General features: G+C 41.4%; 2 non-coding genes across 2 annotated transcripts; one reads left to right on the top strand and one right to left on the bottom strand.

The window, feature by feature from the left end:
* Positions 1 to 19,957: 19,957 nt before the first annotated feature.
* On the bottom strand, positions 19,958 to 20,030 carry trnar-ccg (transfer RNA arginine (anticodon CCG)). Its single transcript has one exon. It is a non-coding gene; the product is annotated as a tRNA-Arg (tRNA).
* A 1,633-nt stretch (positions 20,031 to 21,663) lies between these two features.
* Positions 21,664 to 21,746, top strand: trnal-uag (transfer RNA leucine (anticodon UAG)). Its single transcript has one exon. It is a non-coding gene; the product is annotated as a tRNA-Leu (tRNA).
* The last annotated feature ends 3,096 nt before the right edge of the window (positions 21,747 to 24,842 follow it).

Below are 24,842 nucleotides of genomic sequence, written 5' to 3' on the forward strand. Positions count from 1 at the left end.
GTCCAGTGCATTTTTCTTTTCTTCACCTCACCCTGTCCCATTGTAGCTTCACATGGACTTCTTTAAGGGACAGTTTTCCTGAAGTGTCTAGTATTACAGGACAATGAAGGGGCAGCTTGTGGTGTAGTGATCAGAGCTTCTGCTTTTCCCCCTCAATGGACCATGGTTCAAATCCCACCTTCTACTGTAGTACCACTGAGAAAGGCACATACCCTCAATTGCTCCAGTAGAACTTGTCTGTATAAATCACAATAAGAAGGTCAACATCTTGGTTGCTTTGCATAAAAGCTTAAGAAACAGGTAATTAAATGCTGCAGAGTCACAATACTGCAATTCATGTTGTTTTTTTTTTTTTTTTTTTTGGTGAGATGATCATCATACATCCCACATGATTGGTCAGTAATAATCTTGTAATCTTGTGTCTTGCTCTAAATGCTACTGAAGAGGCGAGAGACCCGTCTAAATCCATTATAATCTGAAATATAATCGACCAAACCAGAGACACAGTGTTAATTCACGCTCTTTTCCGTTGACTAGAGTAGAGTTTATTGGGTTAGGGAAGGTTGGCATTCTGCATTTCAGACAATATTTAGTGGTGCCTGGTATTAAATGCAGACCCGTTTTCTCGCCAATGTCATAAAAATGCTTTAATTTTCTTGCAGAGGTCTGCAACTGGTCTTGAGTAAACACTTTCAAAAATGTTCTTGCTACAGTAATAACAAAGCCATAGCACCAAGCATCAGCAAATAACTGAACACCACTTTAGAATAGCAGTAATAGCCTTATTAGAATTGACTGTGTATGTCTGTGAGTGTGTGTAGAGGAGGCAAATAGTGAACAGATTCAAAGAAGGCCTTATGCTACGTGTGTATAAGGGCTTGGGACAAGCGGTTGTAGACAGTTTGTGTATGCGCGTGTTTGTCTGTGTGTGTGTGTGTGTGTGTAAGGTCTTGACATGATTTGCATGAAAGAATGTGGTAAATATGATTTTAAAGTGGTGGGTGACATATGGGTTATAGTCGTCACCTTACAATTTTTGCGTCTGCCGGGAGAAAGAGGAGAGAGCCTGGGGACGCTAAGCAGGCTGGGAAGGCTGGCTAGACGCGCGGGTCCTGGAGGATACAGGGTCCTCGGACCGAGAGCATTATTTCCCTTGTGCCGGCGTTTTAATAAAACATTTGAGATGAACGCTGCCTCTGCGTCCTTCTTCGCCCCATCCAAACCCACAGCGCTGCACACCACATTATTATCTGCTATAAACTTCAAGCATTGTTTTTCCTAGAGATAAGTTCAATAGCAATGTGTTTTACAATCCATATTTTCCTTACTAATGTGTTTTTTTTTAACTGATAGTCTTTAATCCGCTTAACTCAAATTAAGCTGTTCTCGACCACCTCGGCCCTTTCGACATGCCTTGTGAACGACTTCCATGACAGCGAGAGGTGTGTTGTTGTTGCTGGTTGCGGTAGAGTTGCCCAGGGTGGGGCTCGGGTGGAGGGGGTTCGAAAAGACACTGACAGCTTGTTGACTTTCCAAGACGTGGAGATATTTTCAAGCTGAACCAAATCCCAACAGCAGGTCCCCACTGATGAGTGATCGGGAGGTTCATGGCCCCCTTGCTTGACCCCTGACTCTTAACCCCCACCCACTGGGTGCAGGAAACAATGCATGGACTAATATTGTCCCAATGCATATTAATACTGCACACATGCATTGTGTCAAGTTAAACATCTGATTCTCTTTAAACAGATGTTTCTCTCATGCTGTTTATTCAGGATCGTTTTTTCTTACTTATATTTTACTGGTTTATGTTGGTGTTTTGCTAAATTTTCTTTGCAGTAGAGCGTTTGGTTACATTAGGTGGTGGGAACACCGGTACTGGTCAATGTTTGTCGTAGCAAAAGGGTAAATAACACGTTTCTGCACCGAATCCCATAGCGTACCTAGACATTCTCCAGCGGTGCTGTAACCATCCGCCAACACCATCTCGTTCCCCTTCGGTCAACCTTGGCATCCGTCTCTTATTCACACTTGCAGACTTTGTAAATATTCCCGGGCATAAGAGCCCCTAAAGGCTGTGAGGAGGACAAATAAACCTAAACAGAGAGGGCCGTTAATAAGTAGGAGACAGGTGAGCGGGGAAGAGCAAGAATGAGGCTGCCTACTCAGGGGTCATTCGTTCCTCTCCTGCTGCACAGTAAATCAGCTCATTGTGTAGCGCCTCGTCGTCCTCCTGTCCAGAGATCAAGGCACAGAACTCCGCGTCCAAGGTTTATTTATCTGTGCGCTGGCCGTGCTGCCCTGCCGCAGTACTTTATGGACCACCACAAGGTGAGCTGACAGCTCTTCTGGTTCCCTCCTTCTTTGGCCATATGGCTAAGACACACTTCCTCCGGGCCCCAGGCCACGGTGTCCATTTCACATCCATGAGAGAATAACACAGACATGGTGACATGGCTCTCTGATGGACTAGGAGGAAAAAACTTACAAGGAGGCCGCACTTACACTTTCCTGCTCTTAAGGAAGAGTGTTCTGCAGTCCAGTGTATTTTTCCAGTGTATTATTATTATTAATTATGAAAAATGTTAGAAGAAAGGTTATTACAGATTATGCTAGCCTTGTTCTCACAGGCTGGTGTTTTTTTCCCCCAAGTCTAACACACTCCTTGTGTGGCCAGAGCGTGTTCTGCCTGTTCATGAGTCCGTCTGCCTCATATAAATTAGTGATAATGAGATTTTGGAAGAATGGAACAATTTCTCTGAATGTCCAATTCACATGTTAGTAAGACAAAACATTAAACTTCTGACCAAATATAAATATTGGCAATTTTGTGGTTCCAAATCTGGCTTTTTAAAAATCTGTTTATACTTATATAATAAAAATATAGTGTTGAAAGCTTCAGTAATAACAGTTTTATTACTCCTTTATGTCCTGTATCAGACATAACTAAGACATGTTGGTGGACATGTCCCTCTCCCAAATGCCCACCAACCCCCCCACCCCCCACGTAAACCTCGGAATACCAATGACCACCTATGCTGGCATTTCTAGGCCACTATCCTATATACAAAAATTCATGTTCTATAAAGACAGGACAATGCAAATTTTCATATCTAGGGATTGCTTAATCAAATGATCTTTATCTGATATTATGCCTTTGATGAAAATTATATCTCATTTTAGTAGCCAGTAATGCAGAAATCCAAATAATTCCAGCGGGTTTACAAACAGCTCTGCATAATCTTGACAGAGAAATGAACTATTAAATTTTCACTCAAGACTTAAATAAGAAACCTCTGAAAATAATCATTTTCGAAAGTTTGAGGTTAAGTTACCTTTCATTATTGTTTAATCTGGCTGAACACGAGAGGCATATTAAAGCCTCTGTTTATTGTTACGGATCCTGTGCACACATCCCTACTTTAATTGCAGAAAATTGTTGCCAAAACATCTGAGGCCAATGTTGCTGAGACCTCCCAAAGAAAGCGAGGGAAAGTGAAAGATGAACTCATTTTTCAACCAACTTCAATTATTCTCAGTTTTATTTTATTAGGTTTTATTTTATTTTATTTTCACGCAAACTGACTGGAGACAGGTGAGAGTGGACCCGGTTGCGGGTTGGTTTTATTCCTTTTCTCGAAGTTCGAAGGGCAGGACACGATCAGGGTCAGGGACAAGCAAAGGTCATACAAGGCACAGACGTCGATACACAGGCAATGCAAAACTCGGTGGTCGTAGAGTACAGGCGAGGGTTGAAAAGCAGGAACACTAGGCAGGATGCAAAGAGCAGAACAAAGATGCTGATACTGCAAGCCCACAGGGGCGATTGCAAGAATCCTTGTCGTCCTTTTATCCCAGGTCTCATTGATTAGTCGCAGGTGTTGGTGAGCCACTTGTTCCCAAGGGTGTGACATTTATTTTTACCTAATTTTTTTATTAATATTTTTATTTGGTTACATTTAAAAGAGAATTAAGGAATACTGTTTTTTTTTTTTTTTTTACAAGTGGGGGGGGTGCGGTGGCACAGTGGGTTGGACCGGGTCCTGCTCTCCGGTAGGTCTGGGGTTTGAATCCCGCTTGGGGTGCCTTGTGACGGACTGCCGTCCCGTCCTGGGTGTGTCTCCCTCCCCCTCCAGCCTTATGCCCTGAGTTGCCGGGTTAGGCTCTGGTTCCCCGCCACCTTGTATGGGACAAGTGGTTCAGAAAGTGTGTGTGTGTGTGTGTTTTTACAAGGTACTGTTCATTCTTTTGTGTGTCTTTAACATTTATAAGGTCAGGTGCATGTGTATAATGGGGCCACAGTTTCTTGTGCTGTACAGTGGATTAAAGTATTTACCATGTCTGCTGCATGTCCTTAAAGAAGCATCTGGCCCTTTTTTCCTTTTGTTCCTGTCTTGTCAACACAGTGTTTTTCACAGGAAACACAGGTTTACATAAGGACTTTGTCATCTCTGCTTAGTTTGGATGTATTACAACTGTAATGAATAACTTTTGCGCAGTCCCACTGTTCGATTAGAAAAAACAGAAATCTGACACTCGAAAAGATGACAAATGAAACCCAGGAACTAAAAGGGAGAGCCGAAACTGTTATTTTTATGTTATGACTGAACGGTGCAGCTTTCTTCTCGTTTATCCCCGCCCCCGTCCCCGCAACTTCTGTTTCATATCACACTCATTCGCTGTGGGAAAAGATGAATAGAAGACATGCATGGATGCGGAGTGGGGGTGTCTCCCATAAGGAGCTGTCCCACATCAGGGAATCCTTCCTGTTTGAGGCTCCTTTGTCCAAGTCAGGCCACCATCCTCACATCATTCTGTAGGACCACAGAAGGATTCCCACCCTTCTGCGTCTGGCGAAAGCAGTGAGCTCGCAATGGTTCTTGTGGCAAACGTTGGCTGCCTGACACAAGATCTTTTCCATCAGCGTGGGAAAGTGTGGGGGAGATGAGGTCCAGACAAGCTATTTCCCTTAACCACGACGTCTGGTGGTCAAGGGTGCTGGGATGTCAGCAGAGCACCATAGTACACCCTCCTGGATGAATATTCTAAATAACTTCTCTTTGGCACTGGGTTCCCTGCTCTGTTGAGCTGTGACTTCTCTTAATCTTTAACTGACGGTGGAGACTAGCCAGTGGGGTGTGTTCTTCTGTTTCATCTGTTGTCCTTCGAAAGCTGAGAGGATGATGGTGGGAGGTGGGGACCGAAGTAACGGAGTGTCTGGCTGAGAGACATGTGGCCCCTGTCATCCCTGCAGCCTCCATAACTGAATTAGTTCCCAAAAACCCATCTCGCTGTCTATGGAGCAGGACAAATGAAGCTGTTTAAGTGGTGCCCCACCCTCCGCTCTGTTCTCTTAAGAGACTTTAAGATCAAATTAGATGTGAATCATGGTGGCCGAGAGATGAATTAGGGTATTGTTTTAAACTCGATATTGCCTTTATTTTCTGCTGAAGGGAATATAAGGACAAGTCTTATTGGGCGTGTGGTTGCGCAGTGAGCGCATGAAGAGCAGCACAGTCCAACGTTTCACGGGTAATGAGCATAGTTAGCACAGCAAGGCCTTTCTGTGGTTCTAAAGCCCTGGATTTGTGGTATAATGGAGCTTTGATAAAAACCAGTAATAAACGCTGTCTCCCCTCAACTCAGCAGTGCAACCTCTGAAATGGAGGTGTTCCAAAGCACTGCAGAGGCACTAGAGCTTGGCTACGCTTTGTTTGCAAGCACAGTGGGGTGTAAACAGGTTCCCAGCAAGACCCCGTCTCTACCACGTCTCAGTACAGACCTTGGCACACACTGTCTAGCTCTGCAAAACCTTCTCCTAACCAGTGTTGGTTACAGAACAAATGCTTTTCCAGCACTTCTTAATAACCCATAATGATACCAAGGCTCCCCAGGAAGTCTCAGTGCTGCCTGTCCAGTAGGCCTCATAACAACTGGGAGTTAAAGAGCTCAGCAAGTTCCCCTGGATTCCAGATAAGATACACCTAATGTACCGGGGATGGACAAAGTAACAGAAATAACTACTAAACCGATATATTAATATCAAGGACTGACTGAGGAGTAGGGTCACCCTTTGCCTTCAGAACAACTTCGGTCTTTCTTGCATTGCTGTCAGTCAAGTCCTGAACTTTGTGTAGTGGGATACCATGCCATTCCTCAAAAAGAAAAGCTTCCAGTCCTTTGACTCATGAAGGAAGTGGAAATCTACAGGGCACTGGGTGCTCCAAAACTTCCAATAAAAGATGTTTTGATCTGTGACCGGGGAAGCCATGGAAGGCATCTGACTTCATTCTGGTGTCCATGGAGGCATTACCATCCTGGAATATTGGAACATCATGAGGGAGCAGTGCTTGCACCATAGGGTGCACATGGTGTTGTAAAACGACTTCATGTTCCTTGGCTGTTATACGACCTTGCGGAGCAATCATGGGACCTCCCACAGTATGGATGCCCACACCACTGGAGATTCCCTACCATTTTTAACAGTTCACAGCAGAGGTGGTGGGTTGAGGCCATCATTTCCCTTTTTCTTTAGTGCTACGACACACACAGTCCTAATTGCAAAGCAAGCTATTATGACTCAAATTTGCAGCTGTGTTTGTCATTATGATTTAATCACTTTAAAGTGAAACATCTTTTTTTATGTGGTGTTTCTGTTATTTTTTCTAACCCCCTGTACTTCATACTACTTCCTTGTCAGTAAAGGAAATTATCACATTTTTTCATCTCAATTGCCTGTAAACAAAGTGCAAACACTATGTTGTTTGCATTTTTTCCTCGGGCGTTATCCTTTGAGTGTGTGCCATCTCAACCAAAGACAAACTGGTTTGAACAGAAATGGCCCAATCATACTGAGGTTTCGTTGGATTGTTCTGAAGCTCAAGCGACTCTGAGATGGGGCTCTTTTCAACACGTCTGTGTCATTTAATAGACAATAGATAAGTGAATGCTAACAGCTCCTTGCTTGTAGGCATTATGAGACCCGCACCACAAGTACCTTCAATGAATCTTTCACACCGGAGTCGTCACTGAGAGCTGTCTGGGCCAGTCAACTACAAACTGTTTTCCTCTTTTGATTTTTTTTTTCAGTTATTAACATTACAGATCTGCAGCCAAAATACCTTTGGTATCATGTAAAAATCAATACCGTCAATGGATCTAAGCTATGAAGAATTGCCAGCATACAGTACAGTACATCACTTGTGCTTTAGTGACACTTTAATGAAGCTGAATCAATGACACCGAAAAACTTCAGAAATAAGGAAAAGTGCATTAGCTTTTCAGTAACACTGTATTTTACAGACAGTATATACAGTATACTGTATATATAATGCAGGTATGTATACTGAGTCTAAGCATTGCAATAAATATAACATTAGGGTGTAATAATACACAAAATAAGTTTATGAAGTCAAAACCATCTCAATGCTGCTGATTTCAAATAACAATAAAGCATATTAATATAAAAAATTGATTGTCATTTTAAATGAATATTTTGTGGATTAGGTTAATCCTTAATATCAGGGAAGACTATATTTACTAATGAATAACTTAATAATAAATTGAACTATTTAAATATTCAGCAGTATAAATAGGCAAAGTGTGGAGAAATATTGTAAATTTGCTTTTTGATTTCTGTGACAAGCAACTTTATATAATTTTCTCCTCCCTTTCTATTTGCAACTAGACCTTTTCCTCATGAAATAACAAAATTGCTAGGTATTGAATATCACAGTGACCTGCTTATTGTTACGTTAGGTTAAGAGAAAAGGAGTGACTGTAGGGACCTTAAGTTCTGTGGAAAGACATCCAAGAAGCATTGAACTTGGTGGGACTATGGGTGAGTGAGTGAGTGAGTGAGTGAGTGAGTGAGTGAGAGAATCAAAGTAAAATCATTAACAGTACAGACAACTCAGAACAAAAGATAATTGCTTTCTGCAAGGTGTCCACATTCACATGCATATTTCATATACATATGATGTGTCTTTTTCTGGCACAGAGGGAAAGCAGTGTGCCCTTATCACGCAGTCATGGAGTGAGTAATGTTATAAAACAGGCTCTAGTATGAATGTGTCACATTTTGTAACAGAACATATATCACGGGAAACCAGCACAACACATCCCGGCGCTGCTGTTGTTTGCGGTTCGTTTGGCACATGGAATGTCACAATGTCACAACCTGATCGACATGGACAAGATCGAATTTCCTGTCGAGGTCACCCCGAAGACACTCTCCAACTTATTGATAACCGTCTGCCATGTTCTTGTTCAACGCCCAGAAGGACCCCCACGCAGCCTGAGCTGGGATTCGTAGCTGGGGATGCCATCGGCTCTGGTCAGTAGGGGTAATTGCTCTCATTACAGCCCCCGAGGGGAACGGGCCTCAAACCTTTTGTAGACCTAATAACACAGATCTGGGTGTGGAGCCTTCTTTTCACTCTCTGACTTTGATCTGCGTCCATAGCCGATAACTGATACCCAGCTCCACCTGACACCCCACACTCAGCTCTACCTGCAGTCTCCAGGGGAAGAATAGAATGGAGAAAGGCAGGGGGGGGGTTCTGGAATCTTAGATGTATCCATTCTGTTTCTTATCAGGAAAACAGGTAGCTCATGCCAGGTAATATCCAAAGGGTCGTGTCCTTTTGGGGGAAGGTAGGAAAGCAATACATTTTCTCACATCTGAAAAAAGGTCTCTTGCGACTTTTTTAAAATCTCAGTCTAGATTGTTTTCTTTTCTCCTTGGAGTGCGTTTTCTTGCTTACTTCCAGGTTGGAAATCTGAACATGACATCCAGTTCAATGAGAGTTGGCACCGGTCAGTTCTGGCTGACCCCCGTCTTTGGTGCTCTATTATGTTACCTGCTCATGTTCTGTTGCTGCTGCTCAGTCCTGCAGAGCTCCTTGGGGAAGGTGTGGACATCCTTCCTACTGATACCGTCCCACCACATAAGGGGTGCGTTGCTACCCAGTTAGAATGAAATGCACTGAATATCCATCCATCCATCCATCCATCCATCCATCCATCCATCCGACTTAAATAGCCACCTATCCTGAGCAGGGCCGCAGTCATCCATAGCCTTTAGCAAAACTTTAGCCACTCCATCACAGAGTACGCACACGCTTAGGTTCATTCAAGTGAACCAGTGTACAAATCATAACATAAATGCATACATCAAATGATAAAATATACAGTATAAATCATATATATAAATTTCTCATGTTAATTATTGCTGCAATGCAGAATGAGGGGCAGTGGAATGACAGCCACATCAATCAGAAAGCAATGCAATTTCATTGCAATTTTACCATTGGTTAAATTAGTGTGAAATGTAATGTACCTTTAAGAGAACGTTAATTTGGAAACATTGCCAGCGTGAGCGATCCATGAAATAATTTTGCCACCCAGCGACGTGGTGATAAGTTTTGCTTTGCAACAAACATGAAAACCTTAAACACATGTACATTTGCAGTACCTTTAATAACACTTTACCTCCTTCATTGGAAGTCGCTCTGGATAAAAGCGTCTGCTAAATAAATAAAATAAATTAAAAAAAGAAAAAGAAAATGAAATATTCCGCTTTCCATGTTCTCTGGGACCTTCATTTCCTGACAGGTGGCGAACGTTAGTTTTTAACTGTAGGCGTGACACCTCCATAAGGATAAGCATTTAGTAGCTTGTCTGCTCCAGCGCACATTTTACGGTAGAAAATAATCAAAAGAAAAGTCAACTCCAGAAGATTTATGCTAGGCCCTCTGATCACAGGACACCAGCGCCACAAGATAATTTGTGGCTCTAAGGGCTGCCATCTATCTCGTTCACCTCTAGACATTTAGTTACATGTACAGGGAGAGCGACACCTGTCTGAGTCCTTATGGGGGTTTCACTCTTAGCCATTCTTACAATATTATTGTTATTGTATTTTTCTAATAGGGGGGTACGGTGGTGCAGTGGGTTGGACCGCAGTCCTGCTCTCCGGTGGGTCTGGGGTTCAAGTCCCGCTTGGGGTGCCTTGCGGCGGACTGGCGTCCCGTCCTGGGTGTGTCCCCTTCCTCCTCCGGCCTTACGCCCTGTGTTGCCGGGTAGGCTCCGGTTCCCTGTGACCCCGTAAGGGACAAGCGGTTCTGAAAGTGTGTGTGTGTGTGTGTGTGTGTGTGTATTTTTCTAAGTGTTATTGCATAAAGTGTTATACTTTATGGTAACATTTTCAGTTTTAATTTTTATGAGTCTTTATATAAATCTAGGATTGAAGAACCAGTGGAACCGATGCTGTTGAATTGGTGTCGCTGCTATTGTGTCTCTTTTCATCAGGACTGAAAGGAGCTGTAACTTTATTGTTATTATGTACTATATTCAATAAACATGTTAGGGCTGTATAACATATTAATTGGTCTTATGTCAAAGCTTATCTAAGGTCTTTAACTGAAATGAAGAAAAAAATTAATTTGAACTCAGCTGAAGTGAGCACTGAAATTTTGACAAGGATCATTTGCTTATGTGAGAGCATTAAGCTGAAAGATTTATTTGTGGGGCGTGCTTATGTGAAATGTAGCGTACAGACTTGGGACTGATGTTGAAAAATGAAGCTGATAAACATACTGGGGTAATTACTTTTCTTCTGCAGACAATAACATTCCAGACCCCTGGCAGTAACACATTCATAGGGAAATAGACATGCGAAACCAGTGATTGACCTTTTGTTTTTCTTTATGCGTGAGACCATATGCAAATATCAAACTTTTTTGGTGCGTATAAGTGTATTTTCATTGCAAACACTTTTACTGAGTAGCATACAATTGGTATAATTTTATTTATAATAGTATAAATGTTATAATAGATGCCAAACTGCATTAAAATGCATAAGGATTTGCATGATTTAAATTTTTTGGCTACATTTTCAACAGAACAGTTAAAGGAAGCATAACAAATAAAACAATGAAACCAAGACAATAAACAATAAAATCAAGAACAATGATGCAGATGTGTTCCTTAAAATACAGTTGCTGAAAGAAAGAGCTGCTCATTGCTCACTGAAATCCATTTGGGTTTAATTACATATTTTTATAAAAGGCTGGTAAGCTTAAAAAATGCAAATGGATGTATCAAAATCAAAAAGGATATTCAACAAAAAGAGCAGGTGGTAAACATTATTCCTCAAGGGCAAAGTTCATTTATTTTCCTTCTAAATGTTGGTTCCTATCTCCAGGCTTGACAGCTGGCCAGGAAGTCCTTTAAATGATTAGAGAACTGAAATTACTCTGAAAATGCCTGCCAAAACCATTTTCCCTGATGCTTCCTGGATTGATAAACAAACCAAAACAAAAAAAAAAGCATTTTTAGTCTTTCTCTGTGTTTGGAGTGAACCTTCACTGTAACGGTTTCCAAGTGGATATTGCCAGTGGAATCAATTTTCCAAGACGCTTACTTGTTACTCATTGATAATATACATACATATTCATGTATTTACTTACATTTATTCATTTAGTAGACACTTTTCTCCAGAGCAACTTCCAATGAACTCTATGTGGTGTTACCAGCCCACACATTTTTTATTATTATTATTATTCATGGGGGTAAGCTGGTGGTGCAGTGGTTAAAGATGCCTCTTCTGGTTCCAATGATTCCAGGTTCTACTCTTTTCTGTAGCAGCAGGACTCTTGAACAAGATACTTACCCTCAATCTCTTACACTATCACTGAAGCCGCTTGTCCAGACGACTCGAAGCCTAACCCAGCAACAGAGGGCGCAGAGCTGGCGGGGGAGGGGACACACCCAAGACGGGAAGCCAGTCCATCACAAGGCACCCCAAGCGAGACTCAAACCCTTGACCCGCCAGAGAGCAGGACCCGCCCAAGCCAGCTGCGCCGCTGCACCACCACAACCCCCTTACCCTAAATCACTGCACAAAATGTTATACTACTGTATAAATAGGTAAATTGCTGTAAGGTGCTTTAGAGAAAAGTGTCAGCGAAATGAATATAAGTAAATGTGTGTAACCTGCAGTAGTATATGTACATAGAGTGTATGTATTACTGGGAGTCAGGCAGCATGTCCCAGTATGGATCTAATCCAACACCTCACCTCCTTAGTTTCTGTTCACAAACTTTGTTGTAGTATAGTCATCAGCCTTACTCACCTGAACATAATTTGGATCCACTTAGCTCAATCTGTTGAAGATGAGGCTTGATTTGGTGTCTGGTCCAAACTCACAAGGTCAGACCTGAGAATCCATAGGGGGAAAAGAAAAATGAAAATACAGATTAGCTGGTTCCATTCCCAGCTCCGACACCCTAACCATTTCTTCAATGAGCTTACTGATACACAAGGTCTACAGTGATTAAGAAATTATTGTTCATTAACATCTTTTTTTTTAGATATGCCTGATTTGAGTCTGCTCTGTGTTGTATGGTCTTCTGATGTGCTAGTAATTCTTGTGGTACAAAATGGAATTTAGTTGTTGTTTAGCTTTAATTTCAACTGAAATTCTGCTGTAACTCAATTTTATTTCAAGATGGTAAATTGCTTTGGACAAAGTCATCAGCTAAGTTAACAACAACAAGAAAAAAAAATAAAAATAATAATAATAATGACTTCCGTTAACATGCTAGATGTAAGTTTTCAAAGAAGAGAAGAAACATCAGGAGGACAAAGCACAAATGTGACAGATTATTTGTGATCCCATTAGTCATCATCAGCACAGGAGTGATTGCCCCCTCCTGGGGTCGGGTCCTCCTGCCCTTGGAGGAAGCGTGGCGGTCACAGTGCTTTCAGAGGCTCCTGTTTACTTTGCTCCAGGCAGGAGGGCTCTGGGGACCCCAACCAGGTCAGGCAGAAACCCCACAGTTTGCACTGAGAAACTGAGAAGCGCTGACTGGCGAAAGAACAGGAAGCTCCTTTTTAGGGTTCAGTGGCTGGTGCAGGGCACCGATGAGTACCGTGTTGTACTGCTTTCTGCACTTGGAGGTCAGCTTTTGGCTGGATGCTGCCCAATTTTCTTACCCTGAGGTTTGTTGGGTCTTTGCACAATGTTTTCTTTTAATACAACTGTCTAAAACTCATTTTCACATTGACTAAGTGATGGTGGTGATGATGGAATATTTCGTTTCTCTTGTTGAGAGTTGAAGGGAAACATGTTGTGCCCCCATTATTTTCTACTGGTTTGAGTGGTCAGCACACATGACCGCAGCCGCTCCATTGACCTAATGTATGGTTGGGACTGTGTCTGTGTGTTCAACCAATGCTAATTATAGAATAAATCACCAACCCAGTGACCCTGTGAGTGTCTTCAGTACAGTCCCCGGTTTAAACCCCACGTTCAAAATCACTTATAACATATTTGCTACCGTAATTTTTCTTTCCCGTTTCGCTCTCGTTTATCTTTTATTTTCTGCTTGTATTTTATTGTTATCTTATTTCGTTCCTTGGTGGCAGAGTGCCGCAGTAGGATGCTGCAGTAGGTAGCATTAGCTCCTCAAAGCTTATGGGATGTAGATTCAGGTTTAAGTCTGAACTCAGGTCAGTGCATGTTCTTTCTCTAAGCATAGGTTTTATGCCTGGGGTTCTGGTTTCCTCCCACGCTCCAAAGTTGTATGTTTCAGGTGAGTGTATCCTGTCTTGCTCCCTCTATTTCTGGGACCACCCGGGGACCACCATCACCCTGCATTGGATCAGCGGTTACTGACAATGGATGGATGGATTAATGTACTAATAGAACTATAAGAGTAGATGATATCTGACTCCATTATTCTCAGGAAGGATCCCACCACACTGACATTACACAGAACGACGAAGTACAGTACTGTGGTGTATCAGTCCTCCCCCGTCACAAGTGTAGAGGGCTGCCAACTTGCCTTACACTGGAGGTAAAATCTGTAGTGTGTGATCATTTGCTGAGCAGAAGACATTGTCTGACCAGAAATACGAAGCCTTGGGTGAATGTGAGAGGAGAACTTTTACGGCAGTCCTGAATCGCCAGGGGAATGGAATAGGAGTGCACAAAGCCCGCGGTGTCAAAGTAGCCGAACCCATTTTTGTTCTATTGTTATGTCATGAGGTAGAAGCCACATGGGACTGAAGGTGCCTTTGTGTAAATCCCGTTTGTTTAGAAATCAAAGAACATCCCTAGGTGGCACGGTGGCGCAGCAGGCAGTGCTGCTCCCTCACAGTGTCTGGGCTGTTCCAGCATAGGTTTGAGTGTGTAAGCCTGGTTTCCTCCAGGTACTCATGTTCCCTCCCAGGATCCAAAGACATGCAGGTCAGACAAAACAGGTCACTCTACCTTGCCTGTAGTGTGTGTTTGTGTTTGTGTGTGCCTCTGGCTAACCCTGAAATGAGCTGGCATCTCATCCGGGGTGCACCCCTTGACCCTTCTGGCCATTGATTCCAGGATAAACTCTGGACTACCGTGACCAGAACAAGTGGGTAACAGAAGCGAGTAAGAACATCCCTCAACTTAGATACTTCACAACAGTAAGAAGATAGCTGGTAGGTGTTTTCCAGAGGGCCAAAGGATCTGATGATATCAGAAATAAAAAAAGTCAGCAAAACATGCATTCATAAAGAAGGTACACATGGAAAAGTTTTACTGTTCATTTTTGCCGAAGGCATCACTAACTACAGTTGTGTGGTACATCGTGTTCAAGTGTGAACATTACATTTACTCTGGAGTTTGAGCAGACCTCTAGTGTGAATATCTTCTCCCCTTGACACAGTCCTCAAGGAACACCTCCATTCCCATAGGATGAATCAGTCCTACTGGTCACTGGGGGGGTGCTGGCCTAACAATGTGGTGGTAACCTCATATTTCACTTTCTACTGACACCTCTCTGATACATTAACAAAAAACAGGAAGGATGGAAATGGACACTGCATCATGACATTGGAAGATTCAGTTGTCCTTAGCCAGTGTCCATCATTAACCTTCCTTTACACCTCCCATCACCATAGTTTTTATACATTATGTCTTGATATGCATTCTTTTTCTACTCTTTATTCTGCACTTTCAGTATCATACTCATTTTTTCTTTGCTTTCCTATGCCCCTTCCCCCCTGTTGAGTTTTTGACCTCTGCCAGCACAGGCCATTAGTACAGAGCATAAACTCAGGTGGTGTCAGGTACAAGCAGCTGCCGTTCATTCTCAGCGTACAGCCCATCAGCGTGTAACCTGGCATTGAGCATCTCAAGGAGGTCTGGAAATCACCGTTGGCTGTTATATGCAGACCTATTGCTCTGTTTAATGTAGATTCCAATATGGAGGAAGCGTTCAAGAGAAGGCTAATATGCTTTTGTCATCCAGTGAGGGTTTGAAGTCATGAAAGGGTGAAATGTTGGCCTTTCCTGTAACAGCAAAGACATATTAAAATATTCTTGCCCCCTGCTGTGCTCCTCTATCACTAATATCCCTTTTATTGCCTGCAACAGTGCTGGGTCAGTGGAAGGAGGATTACATGCTGGAAAAGTGACTGTTCACTTAGAGTTATTGATCTATATATTTGTTCTGTCTCAGTTACACAGAACAAGGCACTAAGGTCTTAAGGCCATTCTCTCACCCATAAAAACCCTTTCTCATGGCCTACTGTAGCTGTACTATATATATCAGGGCTTTTTATAATTCCTTTTCTGTCCATGAATGTTGCAGATAAGCCTGAAGATCTAAGCGGCTCTCAGTTTTGGATTTACAAGGGTACAAAACTAAAGACTAAGACAGCATTTATAGAGGTAAATGGAAACAAATTTTAGCACCTAAAAACCCTTTATGACCCTTACTATGGACCACACTTGTACCGTTTCCACAAGATATCTGTAACCTGGATCCCTCACACAAAGATAAATTTCATGGTTTCTGCATTTGTTGATGTAACGTTTTGAATTTTCTTTGCTCAAAACCCCCCAGTGTTCCATTAACATTTCATACAAATGTCACCCTTCATGAAACTCTCTTCTGTTAACCAACAAAAAAAAGGCTACATGGTCAGGACACGAAATGGATTTCATGGTATGTCTTTCTGTTAAAATTCTTTATTGCTCAGATTTTGCTTCAGAAGCTTTTATAAAACACTTAATTGTCATAAAAAATAAATTATTTTATTACTAATATTTTATTTAGGGGGTGCGGTGGCGCAGTGGGTTGGACCACAGTCCTGCTCTCCGGTGGGTCTGAGGTTCGAGTCCCGCTTGGGGTGCCTTGCGGCGGACTGGCGTCCTGTCCTGGGTGTGTTCCCTTCCCCCTCTGGCCTTACGCCCTGTGTTGCCGGGTAGGCTCCGGTTCCCCGTGACCCCGTATGGGACAGGCGGTTCTGAAAGTGTGTGTGTGTGTGTGTGTGTGTGTGTGTGTGTGTGTGTGTGTGTGTGTGTGTGTATATATTTTATTACTAATATTTTATTTAGGGGGTGCGGTGGCGCAGTGGGTTGGACCACAGTCCTGCTCTCCGGTGGGTCCGAGGTTTGAGTCCCGCTTGGGGTGCCTTGCGACGGACTGGCGTCCCGTCCTGGGTGTGTCCTCTCTCCTCCAGCCTTGCACCCTGTGTTGCCGGGTTAGGCTCCGGTTCCCCGTGACCCCGTATGGGACAAGCGGTTCTGAAAATGTATGTATGTATGTAATATTTATTGTTAACATTTCAATAATAAAAATTAAAATAAATTAAACATTAAAAAAAATTCTGAGCACTCAAATTGAGCAAAGGGAAAGTGTTTTTCAACCACATTTTGGCTTGATTGAGTTTAAGAGACACTGAGGGATCATCACTGTTCCGGTTCATGCTCATTTGCATGTGTCCATTTATAATTAAGCTTTAAGGGACTCTTGGGGATGTTATTGGTGTCAGGAGAAAGACTGGATTTATGAATGCTAATTATTAAGAGGTTGGCCGTAAAACACGGGTGTCCACTATTCCCAGTCCTCTCCTAAACCTGCTGTAAATGTTTTTACACAAAGGGAAGTCTTGGATCCTCTTAAACATACTGTATATGCTTTGTACAAGAACCCATCTTCCATGTTTACTTAAAACTTGTTTATATAGTTTGGATACTAACTAAAACAGCATATTTAAGGGTTTTTTTTTTTTTTTGTGTTTCTAAAAAATATTTTACAGCATAAATTCAATATGAGCTTAATTAATTTAGAGTTGTAGTATTTTTTTAAATAAAATATCACATACAATAAAATGTACGCATATCATTCGTGAATCAGTAAAATGTGGAAATTGATCAAAAGTCTGTTTCTTTTTCAAGGCACTGTAAATACACAAAGTCCAGAAGATCACACTGATGGGAATGGCACTCGGATTAATTTCTTTGGTCTCTCTTCAGTGATTCTGTTCAGTTGACATGATCTTCATTACATGGTGGAAGTGATGAAGTTCATGTTTTGTCGGCACAAAATAATTTAGCTTCAACTGCCTTGTTTGGGACTTTCATATAAACAGGTCATGCTTGACAAATTCAGCTGGGGTAAATTCTTTGCATGGAAGTCATGATGTCTATATGCAGAATTATAAAGAAAGCAAAAAAAAATAGTCAAAATAAATGAACGTTCAAACAAATGACATTTGGAATATTAAAAGGGAGGGACACAAAATGTAGGACCTGATAATGAGGAACAAAAACAATTCTTCAGTGAATTCCTTATGGAGAATGTCCATGCTCATCCAGAATGACATAACTGTCAGTTTAGACAAAAATAATTTCCAGGCCAGGCACACGCCGCCAAAGACAAGTGATACATTTAAAGAAATCATCATTTGACACAGAGAAGTCAGAGGCGGTTCTTTCCTGTCTGGTATGGTGAAATAAAGCTGTACATCCCATGCTGCCTGAAATGTTCAGAGCTGGAAGAGTATGATTCAAGGACTCTTTGAAATTAAAATTTGAAATGAAAACTTCTCCTCATTTATATCAACCGTTTCGGCACAGAAGAGAATTTGATCACGGCTGTTTCAAGCTTCGTTCCCTCAAGCCGAGGGAGGTGCCTAATTTCACATGAAAATTGAAGCTTGCATGGACACTCCTTAAGGCGTGGAAGCCTAAGCCTACTTGACTCAGGTAACTGATGGGGTATAACAACTTAACAACTTTAAGTCCAGGAGGGAAAAACTCAATGCTGATATGGCTACTCTTTCCGTAGTTTTCCACTCTTCCTGGGGCATACCTGTATTCAAATGTGACCACACAACCTATTGACAAGACTGGTAGCTGTTGTGTGCCGAAGAATAGGGCACGCTTGAAAAGATAACAGACCCGCACAAAATGACTTGCATTTCAAAATTACTGGCAGCAGTTAATAATCAAGGATTTCATCTTTTGTCAGCAACAAAGTTCATGCGTCACTTTCTTTTCATTCGCTGAGTGTTATTTTCTTGTGCACCATGGTTTTTAAAAGGACTTGAGAAATTCATTTCAGTCACGGCTTATTTAACACTGAGCTTAGTTTATTTAACATCAGCGTCGTAACAAAGGTAGCTCTGTCTTGCAGGCGAGTCCTCTCTACTTTCAGTGGTCTTTGTTGAGACAGAATGCAGACTAAAGGTGTCCAACATTCCTCTATGCCAAAGTGCCAAGTCCTGTGCAAACATGCTCTGTGAGTATTATCTTTGGATGCTATGGCTCTATACCATATGAAGGGATGCTGAAAAACCAACCTGGAGAATGAAACTAATTCATACAAAAGACCAAGCCTCTCGTTATCCACCTCATTGTGCAGCGACTCATTTGCACCGTAGAATGGATACATCTACTGTTGGCTCCATATTTTAAACGGAAAGAAATTAAACCTTTTGGAAATATACACAAATTCTGATTCTGTTGTCTGCTGCTCTCTGGATATTAAAAAAAAGAAGTCAACAGACGTGTCATTAATTATACATTGTTTAGTTATTATCTTTTAGAGGACTAATTAGATCAACTCATGTTTCATAGAAGCTGGCGGAGTTGTGGTTGGAGCTGCTGCCTCTGGATGCAAAGGTCAGGGGTTCAAACCTCATTTCCAGCTGCAGAAACCTTGAGCGAGGTGTTTATCCTAAACTGCTCCAGTCAGATGTTGCTGTAATGGGAAAAAAATTATAGGTAAGTTGCTTTAGAGAAAAGATATAAAGGTAAATTACAATATTTTGGTCAAGTGATGTTTCTTTACTGTAGTGACTGTAGTTGCAGTACAGCTATGTAAAAACTGGTTATGTACTTTATTTCTGGCTGACTTACCCTGACCAAAGTAAAGACAACCAAAGCAAAACAACAGCAGAATGTAATATTGTTGTCACTATGTTCAAACTGTAAAAAACTACACAAGATTGTAGGAGTGTCAGAACATAATTTTTGGAACTATGGGAAAGTTATTTTATATTTTTATAGCGTGGGCCAATTGTGTAGATAAGATTATCTGTGCAATAAATCATATTTACTATTAGCAATAAAATAATGGTACTAATTCTTCTTTTACTGCATTCCCTCACCACAACATGGGTCTACTGTATAAACAATATCCAGACAACATTCATAAGTGTCACTTTAAGAGCAGTTATTTATTCTGACTCTTTCATGCATGAAGTGATGTACAAAGAACATGCCATTTTTCATTCCAATGCGCAGCTTGGTAATCACCAAACAAGACTGACCACTTCAAAGCCAAAACACCGCTCTCTTGGGACTCAGACCTGAAGGTCCACCACGACACTTGCAGCCCTAATGTTGACTAATGTGTGACATGAGACTTGGGTAGAAGAGCTGGAAAGGTTCATCAAAATTATGCCAGAACTGCAGATTTCTAAGATAATTATAAGGGCCACTCACAATAGAAATGAGCATCTGATTTATGTGTGGGAAGCTGGAGTCTCAGTGACAAGAGGTCGAAATTCACATTTATATTTAATCATTCGGCAGATGTTTTTACACACAGCGATGCAGATCTCACAAAACAAAACACATGCTTAACTAGCTTGAACACCTCATTGGTAACTTCTACATCAACCCAGGTGGGACTTGAACCCACAATCTCCAGCTCCGGAGGCTGATGCCTTATCCATTAGGCCACTGGGTCCCCTATATGGCAGGAAGATTTGTAGTGTGGCATTTGTACACTAAGTTATTTACCCATATATGCAGCTGGGTAATTTTTATTGTGTCAGTTGAAAGTAAGTACAGGCAGTCCCCACATTATGAACGAGTTCCGATCCTAAGTCTGTCTTTAAGTCAAATTTGTACTTATGTCGGATAATTGTAGATTTCATCAGGACAGAGCCTTTTACATGCTCCGTTATTTTCACTTTGTCCTTTGTTGACCAACTGTAGCCTAACGCTTTTCCAGTGTTCGCTGGCATTTCACCTTTCTCTGATCGCTTTTGTATTTCCACATTAGTTGCAGTCGTGATTGTTTTTCTTTTCTTTGATGCATCACCATCACTTGGATCACATTTACGCTTTGGTGCCATGATTACGAGGGTAAAAGGAAAGAAAATTAAAGCCAAATACAGTAATGCACGAGACACCGTTCTGTCCAACTGAAAAAAGGAAGTCTTCATTCTACCTCAGGCTCATGTGTCTTGCCCGCAAACAACAAACCGCTGCTTATGGACAGTGTTTTAATATGTGTCGCAAAGCAGCACCCGTTTGTTATTACGAACCATTGTATTTAACTCATATTTTTAATATAATAGGATTTACGGGAGGTAGTTTGTAACTATGGGTTGTACGTAAGTCAGATGTTCGTAACCCAGGGACTGCCTATACCTTGATGAAGAATACAGCAGCAGGTCTCAAACCAAGGTCCTTTAGAGTGGACAGCAGCAACTCTACTGTATCAAGTGATTCAAAGTTCAAGTAGAATTGTTTCGCTGAACTATAAGTAAAAAGTAACTTTGCTTTTTCTCAGAATTTTAGTGTTACACCCCCAAGGCTCTTTAGGGGCGCAAAGGGGTGTAACGTAAAGTTTCTGTACCATGAATGGATTATATATAAATTGACAGGGCAAAAAATTATACACACGAACAGGAGAGCGTGTTATTAGACAACAAAAAGCATAAAAAAACAGCACAAAAAGTGGACATATAAGAAAAGCGTACAAAAAGTAAACAGAATCCCAAGTGTACTTAAATATAAAAAACAGAAAAAGAATAACTAACCTCAGCCTTCAATTAATTAACTTGCTACGTCAAAGCCTGGGAAGAAAAAAATGGTCAAAACCCAAACTACAATTTTCTGCTACCTGAGTGACAATGCTACTTTTACACACACACACTTTCAAAACTGCTTGTCCCATATGGGGTCACGGAGCCTACCTGGCAGCACAGGGTGTAGGGGACACACCCAGGACAGAACTCCAGTCCCTCACAAGGCACCCCAAGCGGGACTTGAACCCCAGACCCACCAGAAAGCAGGATCTGGTCCAACCCACTGCACCACCACCCCCCTGCTACTTTTACAATCGATCAAACAAATAAGTGAACACACAAACTAGAGCCTAACCCAGCAATACAGGGCATGAGGCTGGGGGCCAGGGGACATCCCAGACAGGACACAAGTCTGCTCCAGGGCAGCCCAAGCAGGGCTTGAACCCCAGACCCACCACAGAGCTGGCCCCAGCCAAACCCACTATGCCTCTGTGTCCCCTCCAAAATTTTACATGTATGTATATATCTTTGTCAGGAATGACAGTAGGGAGCACTTGCTAAATGGTCAGGATGGCCGAGTGGTCTAAGGCGCTGCGTTTAGGTTGCAGTCTCCACTGGAGGCGTGGGTTCAAATCCCACTCCTGACAAGCTATTTTGTCTGAGTTCACTCTATGTGAAACAATTACTCAGGTACAAATACTGTAGACTGAAAAACACTGGATCTGGGCATTAGAAATACATCATTATGAGCCAGATGGTAACATACTGGTTAGAACAGCTGTCTTTGCACCCAAAGGTAACAGGTTTTAATCCAGCTATACTACCCATGAGCAAAGTACTTGTGTTGGTGCTATTTTATTACTTGCTTCTGAAGCCTGTAAGAAGCTTCACGGTGCAGTTTACTGTCTTTTTCAAAGCATCTCTGGCTTAATGATGTCTCTCCGTAGAACTCTCCAAGCCAACGTGTTTAATTGTGTCTCTGAGTGTGGTCAATTGGCATAGGTCTGTCTTCAGCTACGTGACAGTCTCCCATTCTATCTCTAACCATACACGTTCAGTTATGAGGATAAGCTCTCAGGACTCAGGATAAGGAAGCTGTGGGCAGGTAATCACAATTTTGGGAAACCTAAGAACTTTTCTGAACCAAGAACACACAGATTTTTATTTTTTGCAGTCTTGGTAGCCTTACAGAATAAATGTCCGTTGACAAGAGGATGTGATAGGAGAATTAAGTGAAAATGCAGCTGCCACCCAGTGCTATTAAGGTAAGCGGAGCTGTGGAGGTGTTGACATAGGTCTGGTAACTGTCCTGTCCATCTCCAAAAAATGCGCTCTGTTCATCATTATGGTAAGGTTTATGTGAGATAAGTAGTGATATCCAAAAGTTTACTTTCGCCCTCCCAGTTTGTTCTATCTTGCTTTGACTGCAGCTGTGGCTGTAAAATCACAAGAGTAAAGGAGATTATTACAGTTCTCAGTTCTGAATCTGGGTGGATATTGGATCAGTACTTTAAATAATCCAACAAATGAATACACTAAAACTTTTGAGGCATTTGCAAAAACCAGAAAGCTGCTAAATGTTTTCTAGGATGTGTTGTTTAAAAAAAAAAAAAAAAACTCTTTTGCTCTCTATATTAACAAATAATGATACAGAAAAAGAAATATATTTTAGAATATAACATATATTATATAATTTTATTTGTGGGCAGAGATGAAGATAAATCAAGTTTTAAGAGGCCATACATTGTCTGAAGTATTTTTACATTAAAAATATACGTTGTACAGTTTTTACTTCGGACGTAATTAGAACAAGCTGTTTGTGCCTGAATATGCTTTTATAGCTATGAAGCAATTTTAAAATCCCAAAACTACCTCAGACTTTTCCATACAACATTTAGTCTGCTCTCTCTTGGCTTTGGCTTTGTGTTCTCATTGTAAATTAGCACAAAAGAGAGGGTGTTTAAGGAATACAGGATCAGAACTAGATATGTAAAATAAACTTTAAAAATTATTTTATTCTGTTGTGGCAAACAAATATTCATAACATAACATGGACACCATTGTGTCAGTAAAAAAATGAATGCAAAATGGAGTGAAAATATTTTAAAGAGGAAACTACATAATATGCAGTTTATGGTAGGTTTTATCCAGGAGCACGCTGTTATTTTCAATTAAATCAGGTATTCTTGCTTTCTCTTTGGACAGTTAGTTATTTTGTTCAGAGAAAAAATAGAAGACAGGTTAAATCATCCTTCAGGATTACCATTCTGAGTTGAAAAAACAGTAAAATTATAATAAAATCTATATTCTATGTACTGCATTTTAAATACTGTAAGAGTTCATTTATATTTTTTGTACAAACAGGCAGCTTTCCTAAAAATACATACTCTTGCAGTATTTAAAAATGCAGTACATTGAATATACTGTACACGTCTGAATTTGTAGGGAAGGTGCCTGTTTGTATAAAAATGATAAAAATGAGCTTTCTCAAATTCTAAGAAAAATGTATATTAATATTAAACCGGCTAGATAAAATGTTTGTTTTTTCACTAAATAAAGTTTTCATTTTCAGTTCTTCTGCATCTTGGGGTGAGTTAGTATCATAAAGGTAACCTAAAGCAAAACATAGCATCTGACGCCTTGTCTTTTCATCTTCCCTCCAAAACAGCACTATCTTTATTCTACCTGTCAGCAGGGTTAAAAAAAAATGTGTCTTCCCAGACTTCTCTCTGGGGTTCTCCTGATCCCTCCATACTTCTCGAGCCTTACTAAAAGTATTGTTTATTGACCCTATGCCAAACGTGTTGCCATAAATTGCAATCTCATTAGCTAAATAGCGTAGACTATTCTCATCATTCGTAATAACAGAGACCTACTGTCAGTGAAGCTGGCCTCCACTCCATGACTGATGCGTTCTTTCACAACATAACGATAAGGTTTCTGTACTGGTTTTCAGAGGGCTTCACGAAACGTGGTGCATGAAACAGCGAACAAGGAAGCCATAACAACCGTATCAATATTACTAACATATGTAGCTATTCATTAAACCGTATTATTAATCAACTACACACTTGCTCTTCGTGCTTGTGGCATGTTTTATCTGTGGGACTGTTTGTCTGAAAGACCGGCTTCTCCACGGATGGTGCGAAAAGCACAGTTGGGAAATCTAGGGCAGAACTCAGGCTGGTTTGCGCTAAACAGTTCTGCAGATGGACGATGGTTTTGCAGCCATCTCGGTGCTCGTTTTTTGTTTCTTTGCACCGTGACATCAAGCTCACTTCCACAAACGTTTCTGAAACGAGGTTCTCCAAACATGACCTTGTCTAATAGATACAGATGGCGACACGCTCTCACAGGACTCAATTAGCGAAATGAAGGCGGCAGCACTGAGGCTGTTAATCAGTGAAGACTGTCTTCAATAAAGAGTGGAGATCATATATTGCCAAGATCACTGATACATGAAACTGCTCTGTGATTCTCCACATGTGCATGGATATGTCTTTGTTTACGTTTCAGGGCAAAATGACATATGGTTTATTGTAACGGACACCTTGAATTCTTCTGCTCTGCCGATTAGGGTGTCAGTGCACTCAGTTTAGGTGCGAAAGTGTAACTGCTACAATGAGGACCTGCTGTGGTGTTTTCCTGCCAGCGAAGTCTGATTCTCTGAAATTTAACTCCAAGTCTTGACTAACCCTCCCCCGTCATCAGTGCCAAGGTGCAGAAGTAGAGGGCACATTTCA

This window comes from Scleropages formosus, chromosome 20 (genome assembly GCF_900964775.1).
Source record: "Scleropages formosus chromosome 20, fSclFor1.1, whole genome shotgun sequence".
In the NCBI taxonomy this organism is placed as follows: domain Eukaryota; kingdom Metazoa; phylum Chordata; class Actinopteri; order Osteoglossiformes; family Osteoglossidae; genus Scleropages; species Scleropages formosus.